The sequence below is a fragment of the Sus scrofa genome, chromosome 5 (genome assembly GCF_054392235.1).
Source record: "Sus scrofa isolate SSC_HxYL_T2T_F1_AM1 chromosome 5, Sscrofa_HxYL_maternal_Yorkshire_Landrace_v2.0, whole genome shotgun sequence".
NCBI lineage: Eukaryota > Metazoa > Chordata > Mammalia > Artiodactyla > Suidae > Sus > Sus scrofa.
Genome location: NC_139387.1, coordinates 54,564,522 through 54,583,820, shown reverse-complemented (window position 1 = coordinate 54,583,820; position 19,299 = coordinate 54,564,522). Strand labels below are relative to the sequence as shown.

The following is a 19,299-nucleotide window of genomic DNA, read 5'->3' as shown; positions in this document are numbered from 1 at the left end:
TCCTAAGATTAATTTGGGACAATAATTCCGAATGCTTTGTTCTTTAAAAGGTTCTTGTTTAAAAAAAAATTTTTTTTTTAAAACCCACCTTTTAAAAGGAAGCGTTTTTAATTTGCTTCATTTCTAACTGGGTATAATTAGTGTTCAGTGAAGCCTCAACTCCCAGTTCACAAAACTGGGACATTGCTTTGTCTCTTGTTGGTTTTATTTAATTTGACTTTAGTGTCTTCACAATGAATTTATTGGCCTGATAAATTACTCCTTTGTTTTCAAAGACAAATCCTTCCTATCACTCAGGTCTCTGTCAGCCTTTTCTACTTAGGGATTTGTGGAACAGTCACAGATGTTTATTCTTCCTACAAAATTGTAGGGCTTTTCTTTTTTTCTTAGAAAATGTTTATATTCTTAAAGTTTGTTTCTGAGTTGTCTTTTCTTTCAGAAACTACTTAAGGGCACTCACCACATCCGGCATTAGACTCACAGGGGGCCAAGGGGACTTGATGGGTGTTCCTCGTGATTGATTGAATGGGGACCATGAGTCCCTGTGACATTGAGTGTACTGCTCAGGGTCAGGCTCAGAAGGTCAAGGAGGAGACTTCCACAGCATTTCCAGAAGAATTAGCTTTGCTAAGTGGGTAGGACCGTCTCCATTCCTTGGTTTTGCTTAGGCGGGAGTAAAGTGTCCTCCTCGTTGTTCATCTGCCGCTTGTGCTTCCCTTGTGATAATGTTACAATGGGCGATGTTAGGGGAGGGGTCTGAGTGGCTAGAGTCTTATGGTAGATTCCTCTTGAGGACTGGAGATTAGAGACCTGAGTTCTTACTTCTTTTAACTCTTGAGTGGATCACTTAACCAGCTGTTTCGGTGTTTTGCTTTGTTGTGGGTGGTTGGAGGGGGTGTTAAAAAATAATAGTGAGAACTGCTTTGCCTAACTTTATACCTTATCTAACACCTATCAACACTATTTGAAATTTTCTGGGTAGAAAACAGAAAGTGTTACCTTGGAGATGTGATGTTTCTCAAACTGTCACGTATTATCTGTGTGGAAAATTTCATGGTCTGCAAACAGCACTAGTAACTGATGATATCCATGTCGTCTTCCACTGATTTTTCTCATAGTATGATTTTTCACTCAGTGCTCTTAACCTGTTACCTTTGAAGGAATTTCTCTGTGAGCTGAGAGTGGAAGAGATGAATACTTTTGTATTTACTTGTTATTTAGTTCTTGAGTGAGTTTATTTAGAGAAAAGATTGCAACTAGTGGCTTAATTTAGAGAAATCAACTGATTTGCCTAGATTTAATGAGTAGCTATAAGAAGAAAAATAATATTTTGTTATTTGTGTTTTTCTATATAATCACATGTTACTGAATGTCTGACCCCCGATCTTCATGATTAACAGATATTATGTGAATCATATTGTTATTGAAAATTAAATCATAATTTTATTTCCTTGACTTTGATCATTCTTTCCACAAATCTGAGTATTGGATTCATTTAAACAGTGGCCCTTTTGTTTTGTTTTTGGCAATATTCTTATTTCTTTTGCTTTTTTAGTTATTATTGAATAATAACTTTAAACATGTTAGTACTCTTTATTTTAATTAATTAATTAATTTTTATTAGCCATACCTGCAGCACGTGGGAATTCCCAGGTCAGGTATCTAGTCTGCACCACAGCCGTAACCAGAGCCACGGAACCGATAAAACCAGGTTCTTAAACCCACCGAGCCACCAGGGAACTCCAGGATACCATTCGTATCCAGTATATGATTTAAAAAAAAGAAATTAGGGAGTTTCCGTTGTGGCTCAGCAGGTTAAGAACCCGACTAGTGTCCATGAGGATACTGGCCTCGCTCAGTGGGTTAAGGATCCAGCGTTGTCTCTAAAAAAATAAAATAATAATAATAATTTTAAAAAGGATGTTAGGACATTGTTTATCTCCTTAACATAAGATTTTCGATTCAGTAACTACAAGTGGTTGGTTCCTTGGATTTGAATTAAAAAAAAAAAAATAGAAACTTCATTCTCTTAGTCATTCTGACACTACTAGGTAAATTTTGAGTAGTGGAAAAATTTCCAAAATGAGCTCCAAGTTTGTGCTTCTAATAGTGCCTCAGTTGATTGGCTGTAGATAGCTCTTGACTGTGAAAACATCTATTCCTGTGTTATAAATGCTGAAACCTCCTTAATTCTCTCCCCCACCTCCCACCTCCTCAGCAGGAAATTCCTTAGGCCTTGAATCCTTGATTTCCAATATATTTGTGACATATCTACTCTTTATTAGACTGACTTTTTATTGTTTTCTGAGCACTCAGTATACTTATGTAAAATAACATGTTTATTTCTTTTTTTATATCGTGATTTGCATAGCCTTTTTCTGTGTGGATTTTTTTCATAGTCTAAAATTTAATTATTTAATCTATCTTCTTCCCTGAATATGTTGTTATCCATCACCCTTAAACACAAGCCATGAGTTTTCTTACATTAGTTTTCATATACATAGCCTTCATATACATAGCTTAATTGTTTAGTTTGTTCTTTAGAGGTCTATATATACTGTTTTGCTTCTTTGGGAACTCATATTATTATGGATTAATGGAAATTTGGGCAATCAGAAATGCATAAATCTCCTGGCTTTGACGTTGGATGGTTGTGTAACTAGAACAGTTATCTACTGGGTAATTCATTAATTAATGAGCATGTATTGTGTTCACAGCATTAAGTTATAGAGAAGGGGGAGCCTTGATTTCTAGTTTGAACTATAGTTAAGCAGAGAGAGAATGTGTGTTTGTGCATGTGCTTGTGTGTATGTATATACATACACACACATACATAATTTAGATACACACATATATGCACAAATATATACACATACATACATATGTGTATACACATGTACCATACATTAAAATACTAAATTGTAAAGTCTATATTAGTCTTAAAATGGAAGCATAGGACAGCCTGATATAAATGTGTACAATAATGCTAAAGAGATCCTATTTAAGAGCATAACTAGAGTATACGTAAGGGTTTTTTTTTTTTTAATTATAGTTGATTTATAATGTGACAGTTTTGAGTGAGTTTTATAGCTTTATTTCACCTCTGATACTTTGATATGTTGGATCTGTCTTCTCAGCTTTAGATGCAAATTTCTAATTTTGCTGGTGCTATACAGAAATATTTATTGCTTTTATAAATTCAAAATATCCAAAACTTATTTGGTAACTTTTCATTTATGGCAGAATCATACTAAGAAAATAAGTACTAGTTATTGTGAATGTTTTAGAACGTTTAGAGTCTAGTGTTAAAAATGAAGTGAGGTAATGAGGTTTATGTTTATTTCATTTAATCCTATCCTGAAATAATATTGTTATAAATCAAAAAAGGTTTATCTTTTCCCCACCTAAAGAAGCTAAACATAGCAATAAACATAGCAATTTAAGAACTTGTTGACTAAGAAAACAAATGACATGCTTGAAGGAATAGTTAGGAGAAGAGTATGTAGTGTTCACTCTGTATGTTACCAAGCTATGACATGGGAGAAGATATTAACCACTGTCTGTCTATCTGTGAGTTTATTTATCTTTATGATCTTAGACAAGTTATTCAGATAGGTAATTTATAAACTGGAATCTAAAAATGGCTTGAGAAGTCTGTGCTGTTTACTTTTATCAATTCCTTTGTTTTGAGTTCATTAGATTCCTTACATTCTTTTTATTAAAAACTCTCAGTTGTATGGTGGTGCTTGTGTTTCTTCTTAATGGCGACATTTGGCCTATTTTGATTAATTTGTTTTTAGAAGGGAAAAAGCTTTGCTTAAGTGATAAGGTGTTGAGAAAGAGCTGTGTCAGAGGAATTTTATACTACACTGATTTTTTTCCACTTCTGAGCAACATTAAACATTTTTTGCAGTTATTTTTCTATCTGCTCTTTCCTAAGTATGATTTACTTGCACATTTCCTTTCACTGAATATTTAAAAATTAGTATCCTTAAAATCTCTTAAATTAAATGTTTTATTTAAGATCACATGGAAACCACAAATTGTAGATTAAAACAATAGTATTCCAGGTATTGCCTTGGGATATTCTTAAGAATCTTACAATGTGGTGTAATATTCACAGTAGCATCATTAATGGTAAGATTTAGCATTTATTCCAGGATTTTAAATTAATACCTCAGGGCTTTACTGGGGCTAAAATACTAGAATGCCAATTTTGACACCTCTAGTTTCAGATTTAACATTTTCTCATTAGTACTCTGCTTTTTTCTCCTGGTTAAATGTAAACCATAGTTTCTGTCCCCCTGCGTAGTTAGCACCCGTGTTATTCAACAAACATATAGGGCACCCTCTGAGTGTCAGACACTGTTCTGAGGGTTCAAGAAGTAGAACCTGAGAATCAGAGGAATTAAGCAGATAAGCACTTTGAGAGTTGTCACAGTAAAACCAAAATACAGTGCTTTGGACGCACAGGGTGGGTGGGTAGTAAGTGGCTGGCCACCTCCAGGTCAGAACAGGGACTGAAAGGCTGGGGAAAGATGCCTGCAGGGAGGTTAAAGTGAGTTTCAAGGATGTGCAAGAATAGAAGCATTTTCCAAGGAAAGAGAGCAGCATATGCAGTGCAAAGATGCTTGAGAGGAGGCTATATGCAAAGAATTGAAATGTTTTGGTGTAAGGATGGAGAGTTGCAGCACGCTCAAGAGGTGGTAGATCTGTGACCGGTAAAGAGATTGGATTTTATTCTGAGGGCAGTGGAGAGCCATCAAAGAATTCTGAGCAAGCGTATGGAGTCAAATTTGTGTTAAAGAAAGATCTTCTATAGCACTAATGTCTAAAATGGATATGGATGGAAGGCAGAGGGACTAGTAGCAGGCAGTTGCAAACTGCAGCAGGTCCACTCCATCTATGAGTGTGCAAAAGCCCCAAACTGGAAACAGCCATGCTGTCCATCAGCAGTAGATAGATGAATGTATAATGGTATATTTATACAATGGGGAATCCGTCCTGCAGTGAGAAAGAATGAAGTACCTGCTGTGAAAAACATCATTACTGCAGCTCAGCAAACATCCCGTTACCAAAGAAACCAGACACCGCTTCATAGAGTATAGTCCCTGTGTACAAATTCCAAAAACAGGCAAAGCTGGTCTGTGATAGTAGAGGTCAGAATAATGGTTGCCTTTCCGGGAGCAGACAGGACTAGAAGAGGGACTCTTCTTGATCTTGGAAGTGATTAGACCAGTGTGTTTGCTTTGTGAAAATTCATCAGACATAAAATTTCTGAATTTTCCTGGAGTATGTTATACTTTGATTAACATATTTCTTTAAAACTCCCATTTTTCTTAACTGCTAGGTATATATACTATTCCAGTACTATTCCTAGCCCCCTTCTCTCTAGTAACTTTTTACCTTGCTGCTGCTTTCCTCCCACTTTGCACCTCACTGAGGCTAGGAGTGGGTTTTAGTGACCACTGGAGTAATCCTTGGTCACAAATTTTTACCCATTCCATGCGATGATACCTCTCCTGCAAGTGACCTTTGCCAAGGTAACTGCTGGATTAGCGGTGCTTGAGCTTTGTTCTCTATTCAGAAAATGTAGGACTTGATGAAAACATAAACAAATTGTGGAAATGAGATATACTAATGAAATGCAAATAAATTTATTTGAATATAACAAAAACTAGAGGCTTCCTCCCCACCCCAAACAAACAGTTTAACCTGGAAAGTGTACTGGGATTTTAAACAGTTAACTGCTCTAGTTGCTGCACTCTGCAGTTGAACCATTTATATTTATTCATGTGCTCTGGGTTAGAGGTATAGCTTTTCTTGTTCAGTATGAGTGCTGAGTGACAGGTCACTGCCATCTTTACCTTGATGCTGTAAATTCAGTATAGGGCAGGGACCAGGCCTAAGCCCAGTTCTTTAAATAGAATATTTTATTTCTGTAATACAGTATTGTAGAGGGCCAACTTTAGTCAGCATCACTGATCATATATACAGTAAATTTCATCAGGTCTTTTGCCCTGGCATTTTTTTACAGTTCACATCTCAAAATTAGCATCTGTTTTATCCACTGATACTGAATACCCATAAAGCAACACAGCACCTCCTGGACTATTTGAAGTCAAAAACTTCCACAGCTAAATGCAGAGCAGCACATTACATCTCTTTAAAGAGAATGGCAGCTAAAGACAATGTGAGGAATAAAGTATGGAAATTATGAAATAATATTATTTGTTTCTTTACACTGAATAATTAAACCCTTTATTGCAAATTTGCTACATGGAAAATGCTTATTGCATACCTCATTTTATTGTACTTCCCAGATACTGTGTTTTTTAAAAAATTGAAGGTTCTTGGCAACCCTGCATCAAGCAAGTTATTGTCACTATATTTCCAACAGCATCTCCTCACTTTGTGTCTCTATGTCACATTTTGGTAATTGCAGTATTTCAAACTTTTTCATTATTATTGTATTTGTTACAGTGATTGGTGGTCTTTAATGTTGTTATTGCAAAAATTTTAGACTCTGGAGTTCCTGCTGTGGTGCAGTGGATTAAGAATCCAACTGCAGCAACTTGGGTCTCTGTGGAGGTGCAGGTTTGATCCCTGGTCTGGCACAGTGGGTGACAGGATCTGGCATTGCCACAGTTGTGGCATAGATCACAGCTGCAACTTGGATTCAATCCCTGGCTCAGGAATTTCCATGTGCCATGGGTATAGCCATTAAAAAAAAAAAAAAAAAAAAAAAAAAAAAAAAAAGATTAAATTCACTGAAGGCTCAGGTAGTAGCAATAAAGTGTTTTTAAATTAAGGTTTGTACATTGTTTTTGTAGACATAATGCTGTTACACACTTAATAGACTCTCAAGTAAGTGTAAATATAACTTTTATGTGCACTGGGAAATCAAAAAACTTTGTGAGACTCACTTTATTGCAGTATTTGCTTTATTGCAGCAGTCTGGAACCAGACCCTCAATAACCGTGAGGTATGCCTGTAGCTTAAGATATCACAAAGATACACCTATTTTTATGTATCATCTAGGGAGTTCATTAATTAATTGACCTAGATTTTCTTCAGAAAATACATAGAATAAAAAAAATTATTTTTGACTCTTAAAGATTAAGGGAAAAACTACCTTTTCTCAAGTTGTTTGAATGAGTAGTTTTTACATTTTCTGTGAATTGAAATAGTTCTAGTTCAACAAAGATTCTTAGAGGTCATACATGTTTAATTTTCCCAAATATAATTTCTACCTTCCATACTCTTAAAGCATTTAGTACTTGTATCAGCTGGTTGCAGGAGAAGAAGGCATGGAGAGGCCAGGGAGCCATGAATAGCAGGAGGCAGTGGCCACTTGGTTGGTATGAAGGGACATCATAAAAGTCATAGACACAAACTAAGACCCATACACAGAAACAAACAATTCAGTCTAGGTCAAGGCCTCCAGCAGCCCCTGCAGTGCTCACTGTGAGCCAGTTCCTGATGGCAGTCGAGAGCCATTGGAGGATTCTGAGCAGGAGTGTGGAATCAAATTTGTATTTAAGAGAGACTAACTGTTCCACTTGATATACTGTGTCAATTAAATCTTAAAATTGAAGTTAGTAGAATATTTTACAGTCTGGCAGCCACTTTGACCCAGGAGTCAGGCACTCACTTTTTCCTTTTTATATTTATTTCTCATTTAATTTCAGTTTTCAGACTAATCTAAGTTAATATTGTTCCAAAGATTGGCTGACATCTATCCAAGTGACCTTGATCAAATGATTTATTTTGGTCAGACCTTAGCCTTCTGTGTTCAATGAAATGATTATACTAGTTTTTGGTCAGTGAGTTGCTAGCTCTGAAAGGCCAGGTATCTTATCCATTTGGTTTCAGTGAACTCTGTGAAACGAGTGATCTTTACATGGCTGGAGAAAGTACCACTGTGTGCCCATCCCACCCTGACATTTCTGAGTATCCACAGCTTCCTTGAACTTTCACCAAGTAGAGCCAGATTATTTCTGAGTGATATTGGTAGGCTTGTGACTTGGAAAGAAGAATACAGCAAGGCCGGAAATAGCAGAAAGAAAGAAAAAAAGATGCACATATTGAGGCGTTATTAGCATTTGTGTGGAATAATGGCATTCCAGTTAAAGCTTACTTACAGTTACCACCACTAGAGAGATTTCAGCCACCAGGAACTGGCTTACACTGAGGACTGTAGAGGCCATTGGAGGCCCTGACCTAGACTCAATTGTTCCTTTTTGTGTGTTGGTCTTGGTTCGTTTCATCATGTTTGTAACACCTCTTCTAACTAACTGAAGTGGCCATTGTCTCCTCCACCCAAAGCTGCCTGGCCTCTCCCTGCCTTGTTCTCCTGTGACCTTTTTCAAGTTATAGATTTCCAGGTTAAATTTCCAAGCAAAACATTTGCTTTATTAGTGTTCTGTCAGTTAGAGGTCAAAGAAGAATATAATCTAATAAAAAAAATGTCCTTTTTTTTCCATGGAGCGTTAGAATGATTTTACAAATGGTAACCATTTTGAGGAGATTAGGGAATAAGTGACTTTTGGGGGGTATCAGTATATTAGACTAGTAAAAGGAACTATTTAGAAGAAGAACTTGGTTTTGAGATTAGCCTGGGTTACTGGAAATACATCTCTCTATTCCCTAAAATTGGTAACCATAAAGATTTTACTTTTTTCTTAAATTATAATTATTACATAGAAATCCTGTATTTCTGCACAGAACTTTAATTGACAGGTCAAAATTTACCCAAACTGTTAGTTCATAAATAAGTACTATCGTCACAAAGTACTGTATTCCCCCAGATTTTTTTTTTTTTTTTTTTTTTGTCTTTTTAGGGCCTCACTACAGCATATGGAGGTTTCCAGGCTAGGGACTGAATCGGAGCTGTAGCTGATGGCCAGTGCCACAGCCATAGGAATGTGGAATCCAAGCTGTGTCTGTGACCTACATCAGAGCCCACGGCAATGCTGGATCCTTAACCCCCTGAGCAAGGCCAGGGATTGAACTTGCATCTTGTGGATGCTAGCCAGACTCATTTCTGCTGAGCCATGACAGGAGCTCCCCCTCAGATTTTTTATATTGTTCTATGACCAATTCAATATGTTCTATTTACACTTCTGAATATGGGAGAAGTCTGACTTCAAAATCATAGATACAGGTTTAACATTATATATGATTTAGAAAAATATAATTGTCAGTAAGCTATCTGGAGACAAGCTTTGAATAATAAACTCAGATGAAGATAATGGCTATTGTGACACTAAACTTGATGCTAAATGAAAGACTAAATTTACTAGGTGTTTATTTTAAAAGTTTATTTTTCTAAAAAATATAGTTCTTAGTAGAAGGATCAATATTTTTGTATCAGTAACTTTAACTTGATTTAAAGTTAATGCAGTTGACATTTTTTAATATGGAGCTAATATTAAAAATGGATGCTAATCCCTGTTAGCATTTCTAATCTCCATTTAAAACCATTGGGAGTGTTGGCTCCTCTTAGGTGCATGGTGTAGGTGTAACAATCTAAAATAAGATGTCTTTATTTTTAGATGCTCTGATGAATTAATATTTCCAAAATTTTGCTTTTCTGTTGACTTTTTCTTCAGTAAAAGACATTTCTAATTTTTGAAAGTTATGATTTTCATTTCCATATACCAAACAAACTTTTGTTGAATTCACACTTTGCGCTAAGCCCTGAACTGGGTGCATTTTTTAGAAAGACATTCTATTTCTCACAAATGCCACTTCAAAAATGATGCATCTTGACTTAAGCAGTAGACTCATGATTTGGACCTTGGTAAATGCTATTTCCACTAATCAATGTTCCCTTGGGAAAAATGGCTTACTCCAGAAAGTAGTTTTTAATGGCATGCATTTAAAGAGTGCTGGCAATCTCTAAGGTTTGTTTTATATTTAAAGCAGGAGTTAAAAATTACCACAAATATGCAAACATGTTTAGGACTCTGTAAAATAAATATGGACGTAATTTTCCAAAACTGGAGGAATCGGTTTTTGGTGCTAAAAAGTGAATCTGACCATGAGACACTCATTTTACTGGCATGTACATTTATTTTCATAGTTTCTCTGAATTAAAGTTGTAGTTTCTTAGCACAGTTTAGTTGGTTTACCCCTTTCTTTTTCTTTCTCTTAGAATGGCAAGTTTGTACATAATGTCTGATCTGTCTTTATTTATTTATTTATTTATTTATTTATTTTTTAAAGGCTGCACCTGCAGCATATGGAGGTTCCCAGGCTAGGGTTCAAATCAGAGCTACAGCCTATACCACAGCCATAGTAACTCAGGATCTGAGCGGCATCTTTGACCTACACCACAGGTCATGGCAACACTGGATCCTTAAACCCACTTATCGAGGTCAGGGATCAAACCTGAGTCCTCATGGATACTAGTCAGATTTTTGTTTCCACTGAGCCACAACGGGAACCCCTGATCATTATTTATTAATAGAAATAAATTTCCAGGAGGTGACAGATGAGATTTCTTAGTATAACTTAGGGCATTTTAAGAACATGCATTTGGGTACAGTGAATCCTTTGGAGAGGCCTGCCTTAGTCATTCCTTAGTTTTATTCACCCCAATTTTGGATATATGCCCCTGAATTACTAGGTCCATGGCTTTGGGAGAGTTAGTTCTCTGAGACTCACTTTTCTCACCTTTAAAATAAGGCCAGTGATACCTAACTCACTGAATCATGTGTGAGGAATAAGTGAGACACAGTGCCCTAGGCTTGGCAGGTAGTACGTACTCACCCACTCCTTGCCTCAATTGCAAAGTGATCCCTTGCACTTGTAATATTTGGGAAATGTTAAATCATTGTGTGTGTTTGAATCCTGTGACCTGAGGATGATGAATAATAGAGGAAAGAGCATGGGTTCGTTAGGCTTACTAATTAATAAGCACGTATTGCTTAGCATTGCGAACTTTTAAAAACACACTATTAAAGAAAAATCCTATGATTTTCAGACAGGTCTCTATAAAAAGAAAAATATAAGGCCCATCTTTAGAAAAGTAGTTTTTTTTCATAGCAGTGAAGACCTTTTGTGTAAGAGAAAGAGAAAGCCAGGATTCTATTAAATTTTCTCACTTGTTGTGTATTGTTCCTACAAGTAAAACTTCAGTGTATCCATCGCCACTGCTAAAGTGCCTCAAAATTAAAGGGCTGGCAGAACTCTTCATTTTCATGAATAAGCATTTTTTTAAATTTTTTTGTGTGTTTTTGTCTTTTTATGGCTACACCCACGGCATATGGAGGTTCCCAGGCTAGGCATCTAATCAGAGCTGTAGCTGCTGTACAGCTAACAGCAACACCGGATCCTTAACCCACTGACCAAGGCCAGGGTTCGAACCCGCAGCCTCATGGTTCCTAGTCAGATTTGTTTCTGCTGCGCCACAACAGGAACTCCAAATAGGCATATTTTCTAAAAGTTAGTGCTTTGTATCCTGTAGTATTTTAATACTTATAAAATATAGGTATTTTATAGGCATTTTGCCCCTTTCTACTCCCCAGCTCCCCATGTTAAGTCACTGGATAAGTTTAAGAGTTTGACCAGTTTCTCTACCTTGTGGTATCCAAACCTTTATCTTGCTGTGCGTTGCCTCCCAGAGATGACATTTCCCAAAATGTTTCCAAAAAAAGAGTTGGGCTAGGGAACCTTATTTCACAGTACATCTCACAGGACTGGTATTCTCAAGAATTCATTTTGGGAGGCCCTTACTTCTATTACTGAGGTCATCTTCCCTGGCACCACCTTTGACATTGGTTACTTTTTCATAACAACCCACTTTCTGTGACACCATTTGCAGAACTGCATTATAGGAAAATAACAGGTTTCTAAAAGCAACTCACGTTTAACTAGGTTTCAAAAATACAGAACAGGAGTGTCATAAACATTCATTACTTGAACATTGCAGTTCAGGCAGGTAACCTGTGACTGGTATCTGAAGCAGTTTTCAAAGCCTGTCACCTGCATCTACCAAATTCTATTTTTTAATCCCCTCCCTCTTCTCTAACATGTTCTCCCTCTCTCTTCTCCTGCCATGTGTTTCATCCTGTCATGCTCTTCAGGTTGTTTTTCTATCTTCACTTTCTTTCCCATTTCTACAGGCCACAGGTACCCATAGACATTTTTATCCTGACATCAGTAATCATTTGAACATTAAAAGTTAATACTTTTTTAGTTGGTTACAGTTATTCTATATAACTTCATTTAATTCCCACATCAAATTAGTTTTAGAATGAGATAATATAATCTCCCTCTTTAGTTTTTTTAAACCAGTTTTTCACACAAAGGAGAATTTTAGTATCTGATTATTAGTGGTTTTAATACATTCTATTCAGAATGTATTTTGCTCATGTGCTGAATCTCTTTCTCTGTGATGTAGAAAGAACTAGTGGCTAGCACCAGTATTGATTTAATTAAAGTAGCTAGCTGATTATGAAGATTTTATTTAACCCAATTTATCTATATACTGGTTTTTTTTTGAGGGGGGGTCATTTTTTAGGGCTGCACCCACATCATATGGAAGTTCCCAGGCTAGGGGTCGAATCAGAGCTGAAGCTGCCAGCTTACACCACAGCCACAGCAATGCTGGATCCGAGCCACATCAGCGACATACACTGCAGCTCGAGGCAACGCATGATCCTTAACCCACTGAGTGGGGCCAGGGATTGAACCTGCATCTTCATGGATACTAGTTGGGTTCATTACCACTGAGCCACTATGGGAACTCCCTGTATAATGTTTTTACAAAGAATTCTTTGACATGCAATAACCTCAGATATTGAGAGAAACTAACAATGAAGGAAATGTTAAAACTGGTGATAAGCCACCTGTGTCTTGTGTGTAGTGTCCAGGGAATGATGGGATCTGCTCAGCAGCTTGATAGTTGCCATCACAAGGAAGTTATAACATTTAGAGATTTGCAGTTAATTCTCATTAGTTGAAAGAGCCTAATCAGATCAACTAATCAATATATCACCTTGTTTGATGTGTTTTTCCATTTAAAGACCCTTTATTTAATGTATAATGTTGATTCACTAACATAGAATTCACAGCCAATAGCACAGTAATTCACATCTGAACCAAGCTTATCTAACAACACTTGTATTTCTCCATAAGTCACATCACAGGCTTTCTTGTCCTTAGGAACCCTAAACAGCACTTTTAGCACTCCGCTAGGGGGCCTTTTTAAACAGTGAAGTTGGGAGCTCTCATCGTGGTTCAGTGGTTAATGAACTTGACTGGCATTCATGAGGATGCAGGTTCGATCCCTGGCCTCGCTCAGTGGGTTAAGGATCTGGCATTGCCATGAGATGTCATGTAAGTCATGGATGCAGCTTGGATCTGGCATTGCTATGGCCGTGGCATAAGCCTGCAGCTCTGATTGGACCCCACGGGTGTGGCCCTAAAAAGGCAGAAAGATGACAACAACAACAACAAAAAGACATGTGGAGCCACCAACAAAAATACAAAAAAGTGACACTAAATAGACCGAGAAAAGGAATAGTGAAGATTGATTGTAATTGCTTTATTTAAGCACTGGTCTTGGGGGAACATGTCTCCACAATAAACGTGTTTAAAATTGAAATCTACTTGATTTACAATGTTTCAGATATACACCAAAGTGATTCAGGTTTTTTTTTTGTTTTTTTTTTAAGGCTATATCCCTATAATGGTTATTAGAAGATCCTAAGTACAATTTCCCGTGCTATAGAATAAATCCTTTTTGCTTATCTATTTTATGTATAATAGTTTATATCTTTTAATCCCATACTCCTAATTTGTCCCTCCCTCTCTCTTTTGGTAGCCATAAATTTGTTTTCTTTGTCTATGAGTCTGTTTCTGTTTTGTATATAGATTCATATGTATTATTTTTCATATTCTGTGTATGGGTGATATCATTTAGTAGTTGTCTTTCTCTGACTCGACCTCACTAAGTATAATATTCTATAGGTCCATCCATGTTGCTACAAATGGCAATATTTCATTCTTTTTATGGCTAAGTAATATTCCATTCTGTGTATATGTATGTATGGATATACACATTCACACATATACACACTCACATATACATACCACGTCTTCTTAAGCCAGTCATCTGTTGATGGGCACTAGGGTTGTTTTTATGTACTGATTATTGTAAATTGTGCTGCTATGAACATTAGGGTGTCTTTCCAAATTAGAGTTTTTGTTTTTTCTGGATATATACCCAGAAGTGGGATTGCTGGATGTTATAGTAACTTTTTAGTTTTTAAAGGAAAAACTGTACTGTTTTCCATAGTGACTGCACCAGTTTACATTCCCAGTAACAGTGTATAAAAGTTTCCTTTTTCCCACATCCTCTCCAGCATTTATTATTTGTAGACTTTTTGATGATAGCCATTCTGACCAGTGTGAGGTGGTACCCCATGTGGCTTTTTGATGTGCATTTCTCTGATAATTAGCAATTTTGAGCATCTTTTCATGTGCCTATTGGCCATCTGTATGTCTTTGGAAAAATGTCTATTTAGGTCTTATGCCCATTTTTGGGGGTGTTTGTTTTCTTCATATTCAGGTCTATGAGCTATTTATACATTGTGGTAGCACTGTTTGCAAATACTTTCTCCCATTCTGTAGGTTGTCTTTTCGTTTTGTTGGTCATTTCCTTTGCTGTGCAAAAGGTTTTAGTTTGATTAGGTCCTATTTGTTTATTTTTGGTTTTATTTCTTTTGCCTTGGGAGGCTTATCTAAGAAAATACTGCTATGATTTGTTTCAGAGCGTATGTTTTCTTCTTGGAGTTTTATGATGTCTTTTATTTAGTCTTTAAACCATTTTGGGTTTAGTTTTGTATACAGTGTAAGGGAATGTTCTAATTTCATTGATTTATAGTAGTTATCCAGGTTTCCTAATACCACTTGCTGATGAGACTGCCTTTTCTCCATTGTATAATTGTGTCTCCTTTGTCATAGATAAATTGGCTGTAGGAGCATTGGTCCATTAGACTTTTAAGATAATAAATGGTTCTTTGCTAAAAGAACACGTCTTCCCCAGTAGGAAGTTACTGAATAAACCTAGTTCTTCATTACAGAAATTATTAAAATAATAGTTTGAATATGGAAACCGCACAATGAAAATGGTAAATGAACTATATTAATAGCCTTGCCGTAGAAGCCTACTTCTACCTACATCACTGTTTCCATGGAAAAAATGTGTTCCAAATTCCAGAGGCCTCTGCTTCCTGGGTCGTTAGTTCCAATGATGACCAATCCACCACACACACCTACAGTGTAGGACTTCGGTTTTCCTCTCTGGTCTAGTTCTGGGGCTGGGAGCAGAGCTTAGGAGTTGGACTCAAAGCGTATAAAGGGGAGAACAGGGGAGTTGCCGTTGTGGTGCAGAGGTTAATGAATCCGACTAGGAACCATGAGGTTTTAGGTTCGATCCCTGGCCCTGCTGAGTGGGTTAAGGATCCGGCATTGCTGTGAGCTATGGTGTAGGTCGCAGATGAGGCTCAGATCTGGCGTTGGTGTGGCTGTGATGTAGGTCGGCAGCTACAGCTCCAATGAGACCCCCTAGCCTGGGAACATTCCATATGCCGCTGGTGTGGCCCCCAAAAAGACAAAAAAAAAAAAAACCAAAAAGCCGGGGGGGAGAACAGAGTTGCAGCTTTAAAAGAGAGTACTAGGGGCTTCTGCTGGGAAGATAGATTCTTCAAATGACTCTCTTGAATAACTGATTATTAGGGAAGCAAGGGATGATTCTTAGTACAGCCCCAAACTTGACAGAAGCCATATTCTTTAAAAGTGGGACTCTTAGAATAAAAATTTGGACTATAGGTTTCATTGATCTGATCCATAAAGACATTTTCTCCCCTCCTTAAGTGTTCAAGTTTGAAAAATCCTTAAGGATTCAAGTTTGAAAAATATTATTAGTGATGTTAAAAATGTAGATCCCAATCTGCTCTGTGATGAGCTGTGGTAGGAAGTCTCTGATCAAGAGGATAAATACCCTGCAAGTTTATATTAACTAGCAGTATTGTTTATACTCAGTGTTTTCACACAACACTACTATACTCTTAATATTTATCAGATGTACATGTGTTTTATGTTTGCTTGTATTTATTTAATGATTAAAAGTTCAAGGTGAAACAGTGATCATTCAGATAGGAAAATGTGTTATGGTATACTAAGTGTTTATGAAGTTTCTTTTGTACGATGGTTTCTTTGAGAGGAGGAGAACTTTTAATGAGATCTGCTGTCTTTATTATTAGGTTTGTCAAATTTAGTATCTTTTTAAAAATAATTGTGTTTATTTTAATTTTTAAATTTGTAATACAATTTTAAAGGTTCCTTTCCATTTACAGTTATTACAGAATATTGGCTATATTCCCAATATATCAATGAGTCTGCTTCTTTTTTTGTTATACTCACTAGTTTATTGTATTGTTTAGGTCCCCCATGTAAGTGATATCATATGGTATTTGTTCTCTCTGTCTGACTTATTTCACTTTGCATAATGCCTTCCAAGTCCTTCCGTGTTGCTGCAAATGGCAAAATTTCATTCCTTTTTATGGCTGAGTAGTATTCTTATTATATATGCAATACCACATCTTCTTTATCCATTCATCTGTTGATGGACACTTAAGTTGGTTTCACATCTTGGCTGTTGTAAATAATGCTGCTGTGAATATTGAGGTGTACGTATCTTTTCAAATTGGTGTTTTTGGTTTTTTCAGATATATACCCAGGAGTAGAATTGCTGAGTCATATGGTAGTTCTCTTTTTGGTTTTTTGAGAAACCTCCAAACTGTTCCGCAGTGGCCGCACCAATTTACATTCCCACCAACAATGTACGAGGGTTCCCTTTTCTCCGTATCTTCACTAACGTTTGTTATTTGTGTTCTTTTTGATGATAGGCTTTCTGACAGGTGTGAGGTATTATTTCATTGCAGTTTCGATTTCCATTTCCCTGATAACTAGTGATTTTTTTCAGCATCTTTTCATGTGCCTGTGTTGTGTCCTCTTTGGAAAAATGTGTATTCAAGTTTCCTGCCCACTTTGTAATTGAGTTGTTTGTTTTTTTCGTGTTGTGGTGTATGGGATATTTATATATGTCGGATGGTAATCCTTTATTGGTCATATCATTTGCAAATTTTTCCTCCTACTCAGTGAGTTGTCTTTGTTTTGTCAATGGTTTCTTTTGCTGTGCAAAAGCTTTTAACTAGGTCCAAATTCAATCTTGTAATGAAACACAAGGGACTGTGTATTAAGTAAATTTTAATTCAGCTGAGTTTTGAAAACTCAGAGGTTTTTATTTTATTTATTTTTTAATTTTTTTTTTTTTTTTGTTTTTTAGGGCTCCACCTGCAGCATAGAGAGGTTCCCAGGCTAGGGGTCAAATTAGAGCTACAGCAGCTGGCCTACACCACAGCCACAGCAACACAGGATCCAAGCCATATCTGCAATCTACACCACAGCTCACAGCAATGCTGGATTCTTAACCCACTGAGCAAGGCCAGGAATTGAACCTGTGTCCTCATGGATGCTAGTCAGATTTGTTAACTGCTGAGCCACAATGGGAACTCCCAGAGGTTTTTATTTTTAAAAATAATATTAATTTAATATGTTATATTAATGTTTGGCCACTTTTTAATCTTAATTTATCCCAAGAAAAAATAATACATACTCTATTTTTAGTAAATAGAGTGCCTGTCAGGAAAAAGAAACAAATCTTGTCAGAACTCTTATGTTTCCTTTCCTTAAGCATTCCCTAAATGGATTAGGGACAGTAGCATATAAATCTCTTATTTGAAATTTGGCGTGCACACCAGCCTATATAATGCTCAAAGAAGTCTAGCTGTAAAGGAATTTTTAAACTTTTGTTTTCCTGGATTTCTTACATTCCTATGGCTTTGGAACCCTTTTCCACAGAAACTGTACCATCTCCTAGTACTTCACAGCTGAGGAGCCACAGTTACAGGAGTCAGCTTGTAGGCAAATGGCCCTTTCCCTGGGCCCGAAGGGGATTTATGAAACCGCCTCGGCACTGCACTGAAGGCAGGGGGGGATCAAGCAGCTCACTGGGAGATTAACAGTCCTTCCCCTGATCTTCAGAGTAACAAAAAGTATTTTTGTACCTTCTCTTTATTCTCCTTCACCTCATATGTGTTCTGACTTGTCCACCCAGGTGACCAAGTGGCCTAAAATTGTCTTAGGTTCTTTAAGAAAATGTTCAAGGACTAAGTTACTATTCGTAGTAAATACTATTTTATGGGAAAAGTTTTTATTGTTTTTTAAATAAACTGTTTAATGAGTTTAATCTTGAAATGCCAGTGCCATTGTAAACCTTTAAATAAATTTTAATGTTTTCTCTAAGTCAACATTAATTACATCTCATAAACTTTAACACTTTTTTAAAAACAGCAAAGAAATGGGAAGACCTCAGGACAACGAACAAACAAATCATAGATTGATAAAGATTTAACACAGGAGGAGTAAACCCACAGGCAAAAGGATTCTGTGTAATTAATTTTAGTAGGCTAATAATAACATTCAAGTCAATAGAAGAAATCAAGGCATTTGGTTTGACCATATGAGAATGTAAAATTTTCTGCTTCATTTATAACACAGCTTAACACAATATCAGACACTGGGGAAATATAGCAAGTAAAACAAAAGGTTAAGGTTTGATCTTATTAGAATAATGCTTAAATTTAAGGAAATTATCAAGTTCCAATTAAATAAATGGGAAAAAGGATAAGCAGTTCATACATGGGAAAATTGTCAGCCAACAAAGGAATTCATTTTCTTCAGTGAATATTTTCTGCACACCTGTGCCTTATTCTACTGGTGTTGGAGTTTCAGGTGAAGGTGATACTCTCAATCCTTTGTCAAAGAGTGGAAGGCAGGAGACACATGGAGCAAAGAAAGCCTGACTTAGGAAGATGCCTTTACAAATGCTGGCAAGGCTGTGGAAACTGCTTCAGTTGTTTATGATGCTTAAAATGACAACTTTTTTCCTTTTTTATTTTTAACCTCAGAAATTATCCTAATGAAATAGATTTTATTTTAAAAGAAACAATTTATATGCTGAGCTTGGTCAAGGAAATAGCTTGCTTTAGTCAATGGAGAGTGACCTTATCATCAGTATTCTAATTGTGAAAAAGTACCATGAGATGTCGTAAGAGGTGGCTCTAGCTGTGTTCAGCTGCTAAATTCAGTTCTGTAATAAGTAAACCTATAGTCATTAATGGTGGTAGCATTTTGATATATTAAAATCTGTTTTGGTAATAT

General features: G+C 36.5%; 1 protein-coding gene across 1 annotated transcript in view; it reads left to right on the top strand.

Moving 5' to 3' along the window:
• The window catches only part of LOC146403371 (uncharacterized), a 120,681-nt gene that overhangs the window by 101,187 nt on the left and 195 nt on the right, over nt 1-19,299 (top strand). The window lies entirely within an intron of this gene.